The 19,572-nt window shown below is 50.8% G+C and overlaps 1 pseudogene; it reads right to left on the reverse strand.

Annotated features, from left to right (window-relative positions):
* Window positions 1–15,111: 15,111 nt before the first annotated feature.
* Window positions 15,112–16,694, reverse strand: LOC124974771 (ellis-van Creveld syndrome protein-like; annotated as a pseudogene).
* Window positions 16,695–19,572: the final 2,878 nt, after the last annotated feature.

The raw sequence follows: 19,572 nt of genomic DNA on the forward strand, positions 1-19,572 counted from the left end.
AAGCTGCTGCAGCAGGGGCCAACAGTTTGCAGAAAGTATTTTCAGAGGGATTTATAACTGATACAGATGCCCCTTCAGCCTCTGGAGTGGCAAGGGGAGACCAGAAGCACTAGGGAGGCAGTCAGGTCTCAGAGGATTGCAGGGAGTAGACAGAGTTTGGTGCTGGGCTGGGGAGGGAGGGGAAGAGGGGACAGCACTCCTCCCACCCCTTCGCTCTGAGCCTCCAGGTGTCCTACCACTCCTGGCTCCCCCCAGTGCCTCATTGGCTGGGCAGTGATGCCAACTGCTCATCAGTCATCTTAACAAACACGTTCATCTGCTTCACGTGGGAACAAAGTATTCTCCAAGCAGTTAAGCTGCTGTGGTCAGCAGGTTAGCAGCTGCCTCTTTTTGTCGAGCATGAGCCCTGGGTGGGTTTGAGGAGGGTGGAAACTGACGAGGACTGAAGCTCAATGATGGAGTGCTTATTAATTGTGCATGCACAGTGCACCAGGCACCATGGGGGAATCGAATATATGTTCCCTACCCCAGTTCAGCCCAGTGAGAAAGGTCACATTGTCCTTGTTTCACAGACAAGGAGACTGAGGCTCGGGGAAAGTCACTCGCCAGGGCCCCAGCAGCTAAGTGGAGGGCTGGAACCCTGCTGTGAGGTGCACTCTTTCCAGTTCCAGGGTTCTTCTGCTGGTGTCCGGTGCTGCTCCCCAGGTGATGATTTCTGCCCAGGGCGGTAAGGCCCGGGGCCCTGTGGCTCTCTCACTGCTGCCTCTGAGGCCACCAGGAGTTGCACTGGGCTCAGCAGCACACCAGACCTGGCCTCAGGGACCTGGAAGGTCGTGTTGCAGACAGCCCAGGGGCTAAGAACTCCTATCCAGATTGGAGAGAAACCCAGGTATCTTTCCATGCCTTGGGAAGGGGCAGTCCTGCAGGGGCAGAGCTTGGGAGGGGAATAGAGGGAGAGAAGTCTTCCTGGAAGGGGCCATTTTGATTTGGCATTTGACTTTGTTTTTCCTCTGATGCTTCATGAGTGCATGGCCTTTAGAAAATAAACTGTATGAAATTGGGAGGCCTCCTCCAACAACACCCTCTGACCTGAGGGGTAATAGTGACTGGCTGGGAATTTCTGAGAGTGGTTGTGACTGGAATGAGCTGATGTGTCACACCAGTCTGGGGAAATGCACCAGCAAGAGGGTGCACCCCAGTGTTGAGGCTGTCTGTGCTGCCCGGTCCCCATTCTGCAGAATCTTGTACCACAAGCACAGCCAGGCCACGTGTTGCCACTTAGAATTCCCTTTCTCATCTCACTGGGAGAGGCTTTGCATTCCCTGGATCATCCGTGAGGAGGACACTGTTTGCATCCATACATCTTATTTCCCCTCCTAGTTCCCTGCTGTGAGTCGCGATCATCTTTCTGCTGGATTGTAGAGTAGGTGCGATCCTACAGCCTTGCATCTGTGGGTGACCAACCAGCCTCTACTGTACGGTGGGGCTTGTTTTCCCTACTCTTCCATTTGTCTTCTAACTTTGTGACATCTTTGCTTAGACAGAAATGACAGTTGTGGAGTAGGGGATTTCATTTTCCTCACACATCGCCAGGTTCACGGCTGAGGCACCTAGGACAAAAGACAGATTCACAGAGAAAAGCATGCACATTTATTTACCATGAGTTTCACATGTCACTGGAGCCTCAGAAATGAAGACCTAAGGAACAGGGAAATGGTCCCTCATGCTGGGATTGAGGATGGCACAGGAGTGGCTGAGTCTCATTAGGCCATGCAGTGTGGGCAGTGGTAGTAAGCCAGGGCCCGGCAGGCCTGTGTCCCCTGAGCTGAGTGGTCCCTGTCCCCTGCACTGGGTGTGTGCCTCAGGAGGAGGCCTTGGTGTGGGTCTTCGTCTGTTTTCTCAAAGGCCACGGGCCACATTCAGGGCCACATGATGGAACATGGCCGTCACCCTTCACTTCTTTTCATCCCTCTCCCAGGATTATTTTAAAAGTCTTTCTGTGAGAGCTCTTAGTACTTTTACCATGGTTTTGGGTTTGTCACATCTGGCATTTGCTCTTGTGCAGATTGTTGGGCGTTTTCTAAATGAGCACTTCATTCCACTTTGAAAGACCACATTTCCTCCACTTAGACACCCTGTCTCCAGTGCACACGCCCAGCCCCCATGCTTGGTTCCACGTCCCACTTTTCCATTTCTGGACTCCTACCCAGGTTCCACTTCTCTGCTCTGCAATTCTCTGGTCGCTGCTGCTTATCAGGTGTTCTTTGATATCTTCAGGCTAATTAACTTTTCAAATGTTTTCTCCTATACATCTCATCTAGATGAACCTTGAAATCAGCTTGTTGGACTCCTTAAAATGTCCTTGGGATCTTGACGTGACTTGTATTGGATCATTCAATCTGGGGGACTGACATCTTGGTGGCAGTGTTACAGGCTTGGTCTGCTTCTGTCTGAGACCTTTGTCTTCCTGGGCTTCCTGAGGGTCCTCCATTGTTCTCAGTATGGTGGACTCCTTTTCTGCACTGTCCATTCTGCTTTGTGCTGCCTTTGCTGCAGGTTTTGCCTCTGCTCTTGGCCCATTTTCTGTTCTCTTCCATGAGATGTGTGGGGTGAGCTTCCTAAGCATTGTTCCTCTACCTTGGTGGTGTCTGGTGTTGCCCAGTGGTGTGGCTGTTCTGGCCCTCAGGTTGCTCCCTCTCTCCTGTGTGCCCATGTTCCTGCAGGGCTGCACTGAGAACACCTGTGCTCTGGTAACTGTGTGCAGGTGGTACCCGTTGAGCCGTCCTGCAGGGAGATGACTGTAGCAGCTTTGTAGACACCATCCTGGGAAGGAAACAGTTCTTATCACCAAGAGAAGATCCATGCAGAACTCAAGGGGAAGGTGGTGGTTCTCCATTGGGAGTGGGTGTCAGTGAGTGGAAGGATATGGGCTTGCAACCCTGACTCTGCAAAGTCAGTTTGCACAAGGAAGAGCAGGTGACACAGGAAGGCAGGGCGCAGATGTGGCAGAGCTGGTGGGGGCAGGTAACATGTCTTGTGTAGATGGCTGTCACACAAGCATGTGCACCTTGAGCATCTGCATGAACACGTGGCCTGAGGTATGTGTGGGGCCTGCAGATCTGGCTCTCTGTCCATCTCCCTGTCCCCATGCCCTCCACACCCCATGTCCTGACTCCCCTGCTTTCTCTGAAGTAAGGAATCCCCTGGTTCAGAAGTTGAGGACCCTGACACACACAGACCTCCTCCCCCAATCCTCCCCCAGTCTCCAGATGACTCCTGGGAGAGCCCTGAGCAGCCCAGGCTCCTATGGACTCCTACTGACTATGGCGCTCTGACACTGACTGGGTCCTGTGTTCTGGCTGAGGCTGTCCCTGTCACCTGCTCACAGTACCCCAGGAATTCTTTCTATGATTATTCCACCCAGCATATTCAGAAAATGGACTGAAGTCAGAGAGGGGACATCAAGAGCCAACCTCCAGACTCTTCCCCAGGCTTCATAGGCAAGAAGTTGGTACCCTCCAGCCACACGGGCAGGCCTGTCTTGTCTGGGCCATGAGTGACAGCTGGGGATCACTCCCCAGTCCTCCTGGCTACCCATGTGTCTGAATCTTCACCCCCACTGATGGTTGAGTTCCTGGCATGCTTTGTTTCCACCTGAGTGTGACTTTTAAAGTGCTTGGCCCTCACCCCCTCATGGTGACACATTATACAATGTGCCTCAGCAGAAACCAGCTTCTGGCAAAACCAGGGACATGGGTCCATGGCCACTGTTGTGAGCTCTGGGGCCTCAGGAGCTGCACACAGTTCCTTTGATTCTGGGAAACATTTGGGCTATTTGACTTGGCATAATTGAGATAGCATCTCCACAAACATTAGCTCCAAGGCCATCTCACTTCATGCAGATGAAAGTGTCACTTGGGTCTAATTAAACCATTGAGTTTTTAAAAATGCTTGGAAAACAGTTTCAAAGATGATGCATTCCCTGAGTTACAGAGCACTCCTTCCTGCCCTCGGAGCCGAGACGCTCCCACAGCCCCGTCCCCACCCAGTGTCTCCAGACACTCCAACAGCCATGGAGCCACATCACTCCATGGCTCTGGGCAGCTCTGGCTCTGTGGGGCCAGCAAAGGTGCTGCAAGAAGCAGCCCCCTGGGCTTTGAAGGGATTCTTGGTTTTCTGTTTGTTGGAGAATGTGTCATGGCCACAAAGGCCGTGACACTCCCTGGCAGGACCCTGTCCTGATGCTGCTGGTGGCCAACTGCTAGAGCCCAGGTTGGCAGCAGGTCTCCAGATGCTTCCCTCTGAGCAGCAGAGCTGAGGTTAGCTCTGCCACTGAGGTCACTGAGGTCTGTGACCTCTGGGTCCAGGTATCTTTTCTTCCCAGCCCCCTTGTTTTAGCACAGGGTGACAGCATGTCCCACGTCCTTCAGGGATTGTCCTAAGAATCAGAGAAAAGGGAACAGAATGGCTTAAGTGACTGTGTTGTGTAGTCAGATGGGCTTTGCAGGCCCCCTTGGCTTTACCTGCCACATCTGTCCACTCTTCCTTAGACACATGTCCACCCCTTGAGAGCCTTGCTCCTGCTTCTCCACGTAACTGTTCCTACCTGTGGCAGTTCCCATGGATGGGGAATTTCAGCAAAGGCTCCCACTGGCTCTCAACCCTACCTGGGGCTGCAGTCCCAGAGCAGGGGCAGACCATTCTGCTGAGAGTCCTGCTGGGTCTGTCCAGCAGGCCACAGCCGTCCTGTGCAGACAGCTCTGCTCATCCACTGTCCCCCAAGGCACCTCTGCCCATCCCTCCCTGGCTCCCTTTATGTTTGGGCAACTTCAGGGGTTCTTGATTGTCAGCCATAGCTGCCATGGGGCTCCTCGAGTCATACAGAACACACACGTTCATCAGGAAGATGCCCTGGACCTGGGAGCTTGCCGGGGCAGTTGTGACACGTGACTCCAGAGAGCAGAGACCTGGCTGAAGTCGGGCTTGGGTGGGTGAGGGGTGGGTGAGGAGCTCAAGCTCATGCTGTGGAGGTGGCATGTGTGCAGTGGGACGAGGGGTCTTGCAGACAGGTCTTAGAGATGGCCATACCTGGGAGGGAGGGCCTCTGCCTCCAGTGGCCTTTGGACTTGAGCCATAGCAAGAACTGTTTCCTGTCTCCATTTGAGGGTTACTATGAGCTCAGACCTGCTGACCCCACCAGCACAGGAGCTGCGGCCTCAAAATATATCTCCATCTCTCCCTTATCTGGCAGATAGACACACAGACAAATGTTGATGTAGACTGAGAGCAGGTGTAGACCTCTCTATGGACGAATGGATGCTGGATCTCTGTAGATAATGGGCATCAGTCTGTGTGTGGATAAGCAGGTAGGTAGGTAGGTAGACAATGGATACAGACCTCTGTATGGTTACACAGGTAGATAAATAGAGAGAGGTCTGTAGAAAATAGAGCTCTGTCTTTCTCGCTTTTCACACATGTCCTATGGGTTCCAGTCTTTGTAGAGCACTGCCTGATGCATGGGCCCACTTTCCTCATGAATTACTAACTCCTTACTGCTTCACTTTCCCACACCACGAACTGGGTGACGGCCCCACCTGCGATGGCAGGGGTTGGGAGGACTGGAATTGGTGCTGCATCAGAGACTTGGGTAACTCTGGAGAGGAAGAAGAAATGGCCCACTGGGCCGTCCTCCTCCCCAGAGCTCCTGGGAGCAGGGGGCTGGCCACATGGCTGTCTTGTTCTGAGGGCTGCCTCTTCATGGGGTGGAGCTGGAGTCTGGGGCTTCAAGAGCGCCCAGCTCCTGATGGCCTTGTCTGTGCTTCTCTCAGGTTCTCCTTGGCTCCCTTCTCCTTGGTTCCTTTCAAGGGTGAGGAAGAGAGCTGGGTCAGGCCTGTGTCCTAAGCCCTAGGCCTCTTTCCCCACTCCTGGTCCTCACAGAGCAGGGGCATCCTAGGAGGGCCTGGGTCCCTCTGGCCCTGCTGGACAGAGAGCACAGCTATCTCAGGCTCTGGAAGGCTCCGCTTGGCTTGGCATTTGTTCAGCTGTGCGATTTTTCCCACCAGGATATTGGGTTCTCTTTCCTGGCCAAAGGACTTGGCAGAGCCTGTGCCCCATGGGGAGCTGAGGGTGCCTCCATCACTGCCTCTGTCGAGCAGATATCTCCAATGCCACTCACCATGTTGACCACACACTTGAACCTGGCATTCCTATCATTATCTATTCATGCCCAGAATGAGGGAGAGAGTGGAACCACCACATGGACATGAAGGGATGCCAGGAGCTGCTACCTCCAGCCCGCTGGCCGCGCCACTGCTCCTGGCCAGCCACCAGCCCTCCCAGCCTCCACTCAAGGCGAACCTGTCTTCCTTATTATGGAGTCATCACTGCTCAGAGGTCCTGGGTCAGTGTGAGCAAGGCTTGGCTGCCAGGGTGGCCCAGGCTGAGCCCCGGGCCTGGCATTGTGGGGTAGCTGGAGGACAGCACATGGCGTCTTGTCAGGGGAGTGACCCATCTAGTCAGCATGGTGAGGTTCAGCCTTCCTAGGATGAGAGGCCACACTGACTCCACCTGGTCCACCAGGACACGACTGCTGGGTTGCTTCTAGGAGAGGCGGGAAGAGCAAGGATGGGGTTGTGCATAGAAGCAATGGACATGTGTCCCGGAGGCTCGGGGTGCACACACATTCCAGACCCTTGATGCCACAGCCCTCTGTCCTCCTTGGGCTGGGATTGGCTCTATTTGCCACCGAAGAAAGTGCCACAGAAGGTGGAGATGTGCTGACCTTTGTCCAGCAGGTCCTCCGCAGTATTCCCTTTTCCCTGGGGCAGCTGTGCTCACGTGGCCCCCAGTGGGCATGGGCTCTTGCCCTCCATGGCTCCCCTGTCCCCCCCACACCTGACTTCCCAGGACAGTGCTTCACCCTCCACAGCAGTATGTTGGGCCAGGACAGCTGACGGCTGTGCACAGGTCCCCTCCTGGCCTGAGGGCTCCTGGAGGTCCCTGCCAGGCCTTGTACTGGTGGCACACATGTGACTGCTCAGTACAAAGGCACACAGATTGATCAGTGTCCTGGGAGCAGCAGGTAGGCCAGCTAGGGTGGGCAACCAGCCCAACAGGGAAGACTGCAGGGCCCAGGCCTCCAGACAGCTCAGCAGCCCTCACAGTTGGGCAGCTCCTGCCCCAGGCAGCTGGACAGCTTGGAAAAGTAGCTGTTCATGTCAAGAGAAACACATTTCCAAGAGGGACCCATCAGAAACCATGGCGGGCACCAGCAGCATGAGCCGTTCCGGAGAAGCCAATGTCCTGTTTCAAGTGACTTAGAGCAGAGTGAGCCCCTGAGTAGGACTGGGGCAGGGCACAGTGGCTTGGGTCTGGGGGCAGCCAAAGCCACCTGTGAACCCTCATTCTGAGACTGCGAGGTGAGCCCCAGCAGGGCTGAGTCCCCACTTTGTTAGGTTGGAAATTAGGTGACTGTAGGGGGCAAAGCTGAGCAGCTAGAACAAAGACCAGCCCGCCAAAGGTGACCAGAAAGTTTGCAGCAAGGTGGATGGAAAGTTCCACTGACCCTTCACACCCACCTGTCACTCAACAAGACCCCCTCCCATCCTAGTCTATAAAAACCCTGGGCAACCAGGGCCATGCGTGATTTTCTCCAGGTCCCTATACCCTGGGGGTCTGGGAATTTCGCCTGAGAGCCAAATTCTAATAAAGCTTGCTTTGGCCTCTTTTATGTCCCATTTTATTTGGCTGCTAACTGTGCCCCCCGAGACACGCTGAGTTTACATTTGGTCCTGCCGCTGAGCTCGCCAAGCCCGCCCTAGCTTACATTTGGTGGCGAAACCCGTGAGGGGGGTTTTTCAGGCTCCCCCACCTTGGGGTTGAGACCCACCCTCTCCTCAGAAGAACCAAGAGATTCCGATCCATCCTGCTCAGCTGTGCTCCGTTTGGTCCATTCCGCTTCAAAGCACAGTAAGTTCCCTGGGTTTTTCCCCGTACGCTCTTCCAATCTACACCCTCCGTTCTGCAGGAGGTCTGTCCGTGGGCGCCCCACAGGCCTCTGCTCCATTTGGGCTCTGGTTGTTATGAAGACGTTCCAACCTCCAGTCAGCCCCCCACTTTTCCGTTTTTGGGCCCCCGAAAGTCAAGAGATGTCTTGATTTCCAGCCCACCCACCATTCTCCTGTGTGCAGGAGTCAGAACTGGGACGCCTTTTCTGATTCTGGCACACCTGTCTGGGTGAAATTGGACAGCTAATGGGAAATACCGGGAGCTCACTAGACCCCAAAACTCCTTTGGGGTATATCCACCGTAATTTTACTAAACTGGGACTTTCCAAAAACTTAAGCCATAAGCAGCTAGTTTTTTTTATTCAAGCCTCAGTATGTTTTAGATCTCAAGATGGCCACCAAAAGGCACTCACAACCATTCGCAAGCTTTCGTTTTGGAATTTGGCACTCGCCCCGCTCCTCCTTCTACCTGCTTCACCACCCACATTCTCCTCCCCTGAGCAGTCCCAAACCCCGCCCACCTCCATGCTCTGGTCAGAACTCCGCCTCCTCTTCCTGTCCTTCTCCTGCTGAAAACCCGCCCCCTCCTCCCGTGGATGCAGCTCCTCCCCCCTTCCTCCTTGGAGCCCTCCCACCTCCCCTGCCACCTCCTCCTTCAGAACATCTCTCTGCCTAGTCTGTTCCCTCCTCCCCTGTCAGCACTAACAGGCTACTTTATCAGACTCTCCCACTGCCTAACCCAGAGCTTCTTTATCCTCTCTGGGAAATAGTTAGTGCAAAAGGGTTATGTGAATCTAAGTTCCATTCTCGTTTAGGGTCTTTCTCTGCTGATTCCTCTACGTATATTAAGGAATTTGAGTATCTTTTCCAAACTTATAGTCTTAATATCCTTTCTTCCACTCCCAGTATCCAACAGGCAGCACAGAACCACGCTAACCAAGCCTATTTAAAGGACATAACTTTATCCACAGGAGCAGGTTCCAATAACTGAACCAAACTGGAACTACCAGGAAGGCCAGCAGGGCCACCGTCACTGTGCTTGCATGGTCCAATACCTCATAGCAAGCATGCAAGCAGTCTCCAATAAGGTGGTAAACTTTAATAAACTGAGGGAAATTACCCAGAATCCAGATGAGAATCCAGCTGTTTCTTAACAGCCTTACAGAGGCCCTTGCTAGATATACTAAACTGGACCCTAAATCTCCCTCTGGCGCTACAGTGCTAGCAACCTACTTCATTTTTCAGTCAGCCCCTGATATATGAAAAAAGCTCAAGTTAGCTGAGGAGGGCCCTCAAAACCCTATCTGAGATCTGGTGAAAAATGGCCTTTAAAGTCTGTAATGCCCAATAACTCAGCCAAATTGGCCAGGCAAGTTTATTTACAGAAAAAGGTGACACTCCAATCCCAAGTCTTGGTAGCTACCCTGCGGCCTGTGACTCCAGTGAGAGCTTCAAAAGGGAGCCTGCTTCAAGTGCGGACGCGAAGGTCACTGTGCTCATCAATGTCCAAACCCATGACCCCCCACCAGGCTGTGTCTCACCTGCAAACAAGCAGGACACTGAAAGAGTGACTGCCCTATGGCCGGTCCCTCCCCAGCATCTCTATGCAGAGGTGTGGCCAGTCAGGCGGTCCTGTCCCATGAGCTTTTGGGATTCGCAGAAGACTGAAGGAGCCCGGACTCCAGGACCCCAATACCTAGCCAGGCCTAGGGTAAAAGCTCCAGGTAACAGGTAAGTCCATAATTTTCCTTGTGGATATGGGGGCCACCTATTCTGTCTTGCCTGCCCTCTCTAAGCCTTTATTTCCTTCCCAGGTTTCGGTTATGGGAATTGACGGAAAAGCCTCCTTCCCAAGCAGAATAGCTAAATTAGCCTGTGCCCTGGAGGGACATCCTTTACACACTCACTCCTAGTTATTCCCTCCTGTCCAGTGCCCTCCTAGGAAGAGATGTTCTCCAACCCCTAGGATCCACCCTACAGCTTCTTCCCAGGCACACTGCTAGTGCTCACCTTCTTTTACCTCTGTTTCATACATTCTCTAGCACGCCCACACCACCTACCCTACCATTGCCCCAGACCTGGTTGACCCCAAGTCTGGGACACTTCCAAGCCAGTCATAGCCTCCCACCACAAGCCAGTCCTTATCCAACTGAGACCTCAAGCTAAGTTTCCCTCACGTCCCCAGTTTCCAATTTCCTGTACTCACAGGGAAGGACTTAAACCCATTATAGACCAGTTGCTTACTCAGGGACTCCTTATCCCTACTGACTTCCCTGTAACACCCCCATGCTGCCAGTGTGTAAACCCTGAAGAACCTATCGCTTGGTCCAGGACCTCTGTCTAATTAATGAGGCAGTTATTCCCATCCACCCTGTGGTTCTTAACCCTTACACCTTCCTTCTCACATCCCCCCTTCTACCACCCACTTCACAGTCCTGGATCTCAAAGATGTGTTCTTTACAGTTCCCCTTCACTCTGACTCCTATTATCTCCTTGCCTTCACATGGGAGAATCCTACATCCTTTAGGTCTCAACAGCTGACATGGACAATTTTACCCCAAAGCTTTGGGGACAGTCCTTAACCTTTTTGGGCAAGTCTTAGCTCAGGATTTGGCTACTTGTGATTTGGAAAGTAGCACACTCCTACAATATGTGGATGACCTCCTCCTATGTAGCCCATCCCTCAAGGCCTCCCGGACTCACACTGCCCAGCTCCTTAACTTCCTGGGGTCTCGAGGCCATCGAGTCTCCAGCCAAAGTCCAGCTCACCACCCCTTCAGTCACATATTTGGACATACTCCTCACTCCTACCTCTAAGAGGCTCACAACAGACTGAATCCAAGCCCTGCGTAACTTACAGCTGCCAGAAACAGCAGATTACATTTCTCCTTCCTGGATTTAACAGGTTTTTTTTCAGACACTGGGTCCCTAATTTTGCACTCCTTGCCAAACCCCTATATCAGGCAACAAAGGAGACTCCACATAGGCCCCTTACCTCCCCCCGAGATGATAGCTAACTCTTTTTTACAAGCTTAGAGATGCTCTTATATCCTCCCCTGCTCTCTCTTCCCAACCCTAACCGTCCTTTCCACCTCTTCACGGATGAAAAGCAGGGTATTGCCACTGGCCTCCTTGAGCAACCAACTGGACCGTCTCACAGACTAGTGGCATCTCTCCAGGCAGCTTGATTCCACGGTTCGTGGGTACCATGTCACTCTGGTGACAGCAGCTGAATCAACTAAGGAAGCTCTAAAACTCACCCTACTTCAACCAGTAACTGTGTTTTCCACCCATCAACTGCAGGACCTCTTAAACCATAAATCCCTTCCACTCCCACAGGTGCTAGAGATGCTACATTCACCTCGTGAAGACCTCTTCAATTACCCACTCCCCTCTCCTAACCTAACCATTTTTATAGATGGCAGTTCTGTTCTGGGTCCTGATGGATGTTGTAGAGCCGCTTTACGCAGATGTCACCACCGCCTCAGTTCTGGAAGCCAATTGCCTTCCAGAAGGGACCACTTCCCAAAAGGCTGAACTTTTTACTCTAACCAGGGCTCTAATTTTATCCAAAGGTAAACAGGTCAACATCTACACAGATTCCAAATATGCCTTCCTGATTGTTCACTCACATTAAGCTACATGGAAGGAGTGTGAATTTTTCACCACAAAGTGCTCACCAGATAGGAAAGAAAAACAGAAGAATGGGAATATATTCAGTAAAAAGTAAAAGAATGTTTCTAAGGCAGAAAATTCTTGTGTGATGGAATATATGAGGGTCAAAGTAAGTGCTAAGAAAGACTGTGTAAGTAAAGGGCAAATTTCAACAAGTTTGCATATAACTAAGTTGGTTATATGTACATGAGACAGGCTGTAGCCTAGTACCTGGGAGTGCTCCTGTGCAGGGGCACAAGATGCCTGGCTGATATGCCAGTACCCTTGCTGGGAAGGCTCTGTGCAGGAATCCTATCAGCTCTGACATTGATCTCAGGCACACAGCTCTCAGGCAGGAAGGAATTCCTTTGCCAGACACCAGTGTTTCCTCAGTTCCCTTCTCTGGTTCCTACCTGCCTTACAGTAACTTTGGACAGTGGACTTCCATGAAAGCAACACAGAGCTGCTAACATTGCACTTTGCAGCTGTGAAAAGTTGCATAGATGTCCTAGTCTCTGTAACTTTCCTGAAAACAAAGAATAATGCTTATGTAATCTTTAACCTAATAATAAGACACATATAAAGATTGCTGATGTAACTCTTTAGAACTACATTTCCATCAGAGAACAGAGTTGCATCTGATCTCTGCTTAATCTTCAAAATCTGTGTTTTGTGAAAAGCCCCACCTTATCTGAAATAAGGCTCTGCCTCACCTGGCTGCATGTTAGAATGACTCAAAAATAAGCCAGACTTTAATTCATTTAAAGTTGTGTTCAAAAGTTTGATATTTACTATAAAGATTACTGTGATCTCAAACAGGGGATATAATGAATAACTCAGCCAGAATTCAGGATACTTATTGTACAAACTGAATGTTTTACTGTTGGTGATTCCATTTTGTATTTTCCTTGTAAACTGTTGCCTGATTAATTTTTGCAGAAGTATTGCTTCAAGAGCAAACACTGTAAATTAACTTGAAATGGTAAGGCATCACCGATAGGACAGATAATGTAAACCCCAATTAGATAAAAGGGGATAAATAACTATAACGTCATAGACATTGAAGTTAAAGCCTACTTTCTGACTGGTGAGACTAACTTGCTGGATGGTTAAGATCAGACTTAGAAATTGAGATTAAATACAGAGGCCAAGAAAAGTCAGTAACAGGCCAATTTGACCAGCTTAATCTTAGACAGCTAACAAAACAGTTAAAACCTAAATATAGTCATTCTTTGGCACTTAAGAGAAACAGTAGTTAAATGCAACCTAAGACGTACACTTGTGTTAACCTCCCTAAAATAAATAAAGACTGGAAGCTACAAGAGAGAAATTCTTAGGCAGATGTACCTGCTAACTAATCAAGAGAAACTGCCAGAATCAGGAGTTTTTAGTCAGTTTAAGGCCTACCAATCCTCCTAAACTACATAGGTAGGCTTAATCTGTGCTTGCTAGTATGATTATCTAACCCTAAGTCACAGGAATATAGAGATCTCTACTAAACACCGGTTATACCAACAAGAGGACTTAATTATGCAGTCACTGCCAACCAAAAGCTAGACCAGCAACTCCAGAAGGCATTAGAGGCATCTGCTACCCCCCTGACATCCCTGCAAAGATGAATAACATTTATTGCTCAAGTTTCCTTGCAGAACCGTGGAGCACTAGATCTAACAGCAGACAAAGGGGGAACACGCCTCTTCCTAAAAGAATGTTGTTGCTGCATCAATGAAACCGGTCTAATGAAAGCAACATCAAGACTCTTAGACATTTAAATAAAAGACTGAAGCAAGAAGAATCAAATGACCCCTGGCCAGGATGACTGAACTCCACTCTTGTCTCCTGGTTGACACCTACCCTTACTCCCCTATTTGTGATAAAATTTCTGCTAACAATTGCTCCCTGTCTTCTCAGGTTTGCCTGGAACCCCATAAGTGAGGTTGCCAGGGTGATCTACAACCAGATGCTCCTACACTCTTATAGGTGCCTCCCCACCGACCTAGAACCCGAACCTGTTTCTCCCCATGACGCCCCCTAACATGCAGGAAGTAGCTAGACAGACTCTGGCACCCTATATCACCAAAAAGGTCGGGATGTTAGGTCAGAAATTAGGCAACTGTAGGGGGCACAGCTGAGCAGCTAGAACAAAGACCAGCCCGCCAAAGGTGACCAGAAAGTTCGCAGCAAGGTGGATGGAAAGTTCCACAGACCCTTCACACCCACCTGTCACTCAACAAGACCCCCTCCCATCCTAGTCTATAAAAACCCTGGGCAGCCAGGGTCATGTGCGATTTTCTCTGGGTCCCTATACCCCGGGGGTCTGGGAATTTCGCCTGAGAGCCAAATTCCAATAAAGCTTGCTTCGGCCACTTTTCTGTTCCATTTTATTTGGCTGCTAACTGTGCCCACCGAGACCCGCCGAGTTTACATTTGGTCCCGCCGCTGAGCTCACTGGGCCCGCCCGAGCTTACAGAAGGATCACACAGCTGCATCTCCCTCCTGCTCGCCAGGGGAAATCACATCCAACACTCCAGTCACTCCAAGATGGGGACTGTCAAATGGAAGTGCCTTGGAAAATCACAGGCGAATGAGGCCCCAGGGCAGGGCCCTGAGCTGACAGACTGCATCCTGGAGAGGGACATGAGCTGTGTGGCTCACCAGCGAAGACATGGGAGAGGGCTGCGTCTGCCAGCCAGGAAGAGAGGCCTCCCGGCAGCACTGCTGCTCCTGGATCCAGACTTGCAGTCCCAGCCAGGAGACAGTAACTCCTGCTGTTTAAGCCCCATCTGTGTGTCTTGCTGTGGCAGCCACCATCACCCAACCCAGGACAGCCATCCCTGTGATGATGATTTGCACTTCCCGCTTGGTGGGTCTCCAGGAATGCCCCAGCTCCTGGTCCACTGGAACCTGTTCCTTCAACACCTGCTTCAGGCATAGCTTCCTGCAGACAATTGACCTTGACTTCACCTTCACCCCTGCACCTCCCCCACCCCTCCCACCCCTCCCCCCTCTGTGCTCCTCAGCAGTTATTGTGATGGAAGCCAAGGTGGCCTGGGACGCCCACATCCCAGCTGCATCCCTAGAACCTCCCACACACTCAGTCCTCACTGTGAAGGACCCCTGCTGTGCCCATTCCAGAGGGGGAAACTGAGGGCTAGAGACCAGGTGGTGTTCCCATGGTTGCACAGTGAGGGGGAGGGAGGCCAGCAGGCTGACCTGCCCTGAGCTGCTGCCTGTCCCCTGGAGCTGTCCTCTGAGGCACTCCTGGCAGCCCCTCAAGCAGGGGCTCCATCCTGCCCACCATTGTGTCTCCAGTGCTGAGCAGATGGCAGGGCTGGACCAGCTGCCCAGGAGCACCCACACCTGGGTGTGACCTCCTGGTCATCCTGAACCTGCCTGGGTCCCTGCCCCAGGATGTGCAGCTCTTGTCTCCACAAAACCTGAGGTTTCTCTGCTAGTAGCTGAGGCCACCTACCTGGCAGAGGGCAGCCATGGCCTCTGCGGTTCTGACCTCCTCCTCCTCCTCCTCAGGTCACTCTGCATCAATCTCTGCCTCTCCAGGATCCTGTGAAAAGCCTTGAGAAACTCCTCAGGGTCAGAGTTCAGGAGGGAATCAGTCAGGAAGCTCCTCTGCTCCTCTTCCTGAGCCAGTGTGAGCATTGCTGTCCTCTCTGCCTGGTGAGCCAGGGACTCCTTGACCAGTTCTTTGGCTCTCTGGATAAACTCCCTGCTGAAGCTCTCTGCCTCCTCCCAGAAGGCCTTGTGCTGCTGGGTCAGCAGCTCCTCCTTCTGCCGCCCAGACAGCTTCCCCTGGATGCTCAGCAGCTCCAGGCCTCCGGAGATGGCGGCCAGCCGGCACTTGGTCTCCTCCTGGATCTGCATCCTCAGGAACTGGATCATTTTTGCCACGTGCACCCGGCCCATGGTTCTCTCCAGGGCGTCCAGCGCCTGCAGATCCCGAGACTCACACAAGAGCCCTTCAGCTGCAATCATCCTTTCTGTCACAGTCATCATGAGCTGCCACACTTTGGAGCTGGAACATTTAAATTGGTCCACAAGAAAGTGCTGGATGTTTTCCATCTGTTTCCAGAAAGCTTCCATGTCACCCAGGAGCTACTCCCCATGCTCCCTCTCCTTCCTCTCCATGTCTGCCAGGGTGGCGTACCCAGAGGCACCGGTGCCCTTCGTCTCTGTGCTTGACAGTTTGACCTGAAGTGCCTTCTCCAATTCCTCCAAATCCTGTTCTTGTTTTGACAGAATCTTCTGATGGAATTCATCATCAGCATTTTTCTTAGGAAGAAGGTCCAGGAGGCACATTTTAAAAACCTGAATAAACATCATGTGCTTCTCCTGCCTCAGCGCCATGTTCAAACTCCGCAGGTCTTTTAAGTGAAGGCTGTAGACAAACAGGTAATGTCTGCACTCTCGCAGGCCAGCACCTCCAGGAAGCTGCTCACCGCAGGAAGGTGCAGCTGAGGAACCTGTCCTCACTGGCAGCTGAGTGGATGGTGGACGAGTTGCTGTCTTTGTCCTTCTCAGTCTGGCTCAGGCTGCCCAGACTGCTGGCCAGGGAGGTCTCCACAGGCTGATGCGGCAGGACTGCCTGGTTCAGGTGCTTCTGCAGGGACGGGTTGGAGGAGCCATGGGCCAGGGGCCGGAACTTCTGAATGATGGGGTAGATGACTTTGGCCTTCAGGGCAAATGCTGTGATGTTACTGTTGAAAGATGGCTCATATTCGTCCGGGGGCTGGGCGTCCCTCGAAGGCAGCAGGTCTCTCTTCCTCCTCCTGGATGGGGAGCCGGTATCCGTGGGGCTCAGTTCATGAGGCTGCAAGTTCTTGAGCAGATGTTGAGTGTCATCTTTCTGGTGTCGCGGGCGCAGGCGGCCTGAGCGGCAGCCGAGCCATAGATGGAGACCGAGGCCTAGAGAGGCTCCCAGTAGCACAGCGGGGCCAGCAGCGCGGGCGCGGGCCGCAACCTGTCCTGGCCCTGCAGCAACTGCGCATCCCTAGCGCAGGCCGCCGTACCGCGGGCCATGGGGTCGTTCAGCCAGGGGACAGACTGCATCCCGCTCGCCGCGCAGTGCCCTGGCGGGCGGCTCGCCGCAGGGTCCCCACCGCGTCTGCAATGCGGCCCTTGGAGGCCCCGCGGCCAGGGGCGCTGGGCGCTCCCTCGCCCACTTTCCGGCGGGTGAAGTCGCCTTCCTCCTGCTCCTCTCTGGTTTCCCTGTTCCGCTGATTAAACTCTTAAAAGCGCGAAGTAGCAGGTCGCCTTGTAAGACACAGCATTCTCTTTCTGGTTGTCTAGATAGTGTAAAAAAAGAAAAGAAGAAACACAATTTAACCCTGTTTGCATCCCAAACAGAAAAGGTGTTCTAATCCGCTGCAACCCTCGCTGCACTGTGTGTGGCAAGGTGGCCTTTCCTTTCAACATGACACAGATGAGCATTACAGATTTCAAACCAAAAAAGTCACCATTCTCTTAACAGAAGTCAAGTGTCTTTTTGGAACAGTAAGGGTTTTAAATGATGGCGTCCTTTCTAAAAGCAGAGCCAAATTCTGAGGGGCAAAAGAAACAGAAAAAAGTGACCATAGCATTCTTGCAACTGCTATTCTTCAAAGGCCGGCTTGGTATCTGTGACCCTGAATGGCAGAAGTTCCCCCACAATGGCCACTTTCTCTAAGTGAAAAAAGGGCTCTCTGTGCCTAGATTTTCTATCAGTAATACTATTTTTGCAGGGCATCTGCTTTCTTTCCTTTTGGGAGTCTAGATTTTTGGTGCATGCTATGCAGAGGGTCTAGATGCCTACATGACTAGCCCCTGGAAAAATTCGGGGCACTGAGTCTCAAATAAGCTGCCTGGAAATATACCCCCGCTTCTTGTCCCAATCCAACCAAGGACATCCCATGTGATTCCACTGGGGGAGGGCTCAGGAGCTGGCGACTCATTCCCTGCAGACTAGGACCCATGTACCTTTTCCCGGTCCTGATTTTGCTTTGTATTCTTTTACTATGATAAATCATAACCAATGATACGACTATAGAATTAGCCAAGGATATGACAATAGGGTGACTTCTCTGAGTCATTCCCATGAATCACTGGACCTGGGGTGGTCTTGGAGACCCCCCAAAAAATAGATGGACAAGTTCTTGTCCAGCGAGGATGCTTGAATAAGCTTCTGTTTTATTTCATAATGCTCCTCAGATCCAGAGACCTGCCATTGGTCTGGGTACCTGGGGCCTCTGCCAAGTCTTCCCAGAAAGGCTGGCATGTGAGCAGAGAATTGAGCACTGACCAGAGACTTGGAGGTTCTGTTCGACAACATGAACTCGAGGCAGTGGCCTCTCAGAACCCACCTCACCAGTCCTAACCCTGCAGCCTCGGGCAAGTTCCTCAGCCTCTATGAGTCTCCATTCATCTGTAAGATGTAGATAATAAGAGTTCTACCGAATGTGCAGCAAGAATGAAATGAATCTGTGAGTAGGGCTACATGTAAAACTGCATATTGTCAACACTTAGAATCTGTCACTATTACTTTTCTTAGATTGTTAGGATCAATCTATACTGTCTTGAACAAATTAATCTACTTTTAAGACTATTTCTAAAGAGATGTTTTAGATGCACAGCAAAATTGAGAGCTCTTCTTTACATCCCCTGCCCGGACACATGCAGAGCCTCCCCTTACCGACATCCCGACAGAGTGGTGCATGTGTCACAACTGTTGAAACCACAGGGACATGTCCTTATCACCAGAGCCCATGGTTCACAGTTGGACTCACTTGGTGTTCACATCCCTGGGTTTCCCCAAGTGCATCCATCACTGCAATACCACACGGTGTATTTCCCACCCTAAAAATCCCTTTTACTATGTTCAAGGATGTGCTGATGATTTTTCTCTTATAGGCTTTTAAAAGCAGAGAAAGTCTGTGTAGTTTTCTTTAAAAAGCTTCAGAAACAGCAAAACAAGCTTATAAAGCATCTGAAGATATTTGAGCCTAGTTGGAAACTAATATCCCAGCAGAGGTATTGGTGGGTAAGAGGTAGATGTGCTAGGGTAAAATGCATTTGAGAAATACAGAGGCAAAATTCTATTTTTGGCGTAGACTTAAGCTGATATTGTGCACAGTGGGTTTCCAAAAGGGCATGTTGAATGTCAAATTTCACAAACTCATTTAATCACAGAAATCTTCCTTATGAGGGTATCCTGCAGAGCAAGTGTTCTGCTGCTCTAGTTATAAAAGAAGTATTAGATCTTGCTTCATATCATCTGCAATAAGGACCTTCTGATGATTAAGCATTCCAGAATGAATGGTTATGGACTTTGGGTTCCCAAGGACCATGTGTCAACAGGTTCAATTCTTCTGTTTGACATAATAGTCAGTCAAACTTGCTAACTTTATTACAATTTCTCATAACACAGCTTGTCATTTTCTCTAAACTAATTATTTTTCCATATCTAAAAGTTGTTGGCATGTGACTAGAAATAGCCGGAAAGAGGTGCAAAGAATAGAAAATAATCAGATTCCTGAGCTGAGGTAGATCAGTGCAGATGTTTCCAACTGCAGACATCCTGTGAAATTTAAATAGAATAGAACCCAAGACTTTGTCAAACTCAAAAGAATATTCTAAGTGATTCTGATTATGATTGCAATTATATTCATAAATTCACTATGAAAATGAACTGTTAAAATATTTTTAAAAACATTAATGAAAAATAAGAGATATTAAAAAGCTCATAAGCAAATAATTTTAGAAAGTAAAACAAATTACTACCAGCTTCAAATAGTGCTTTTGTATTTACAGAACACTTACGTGCCATGGTTTGATCATTACTACATGTAGATGAGACAGTCAGGGCCAGAAAATGTGGTAATAAGGCTTGCATGGAGTAAACGAGCAAGTCAAAAAATAATTT

Source organism: Sciurus carolinensis, unplaced genomic scaffold, assembly GCF_902686445.1.
Source record: "Sciurus carolinensis unplaced genomic scaffold, mSciCar1.2, whole genome shotgun sequence".
NCBI classification, from domain to species: domain Eukaryota; kingdom Metazoa; phylum Chordata; class Mammalia; order Rodentia; family Sciuridae; genus Sciurus; species Sciurus carolinensis.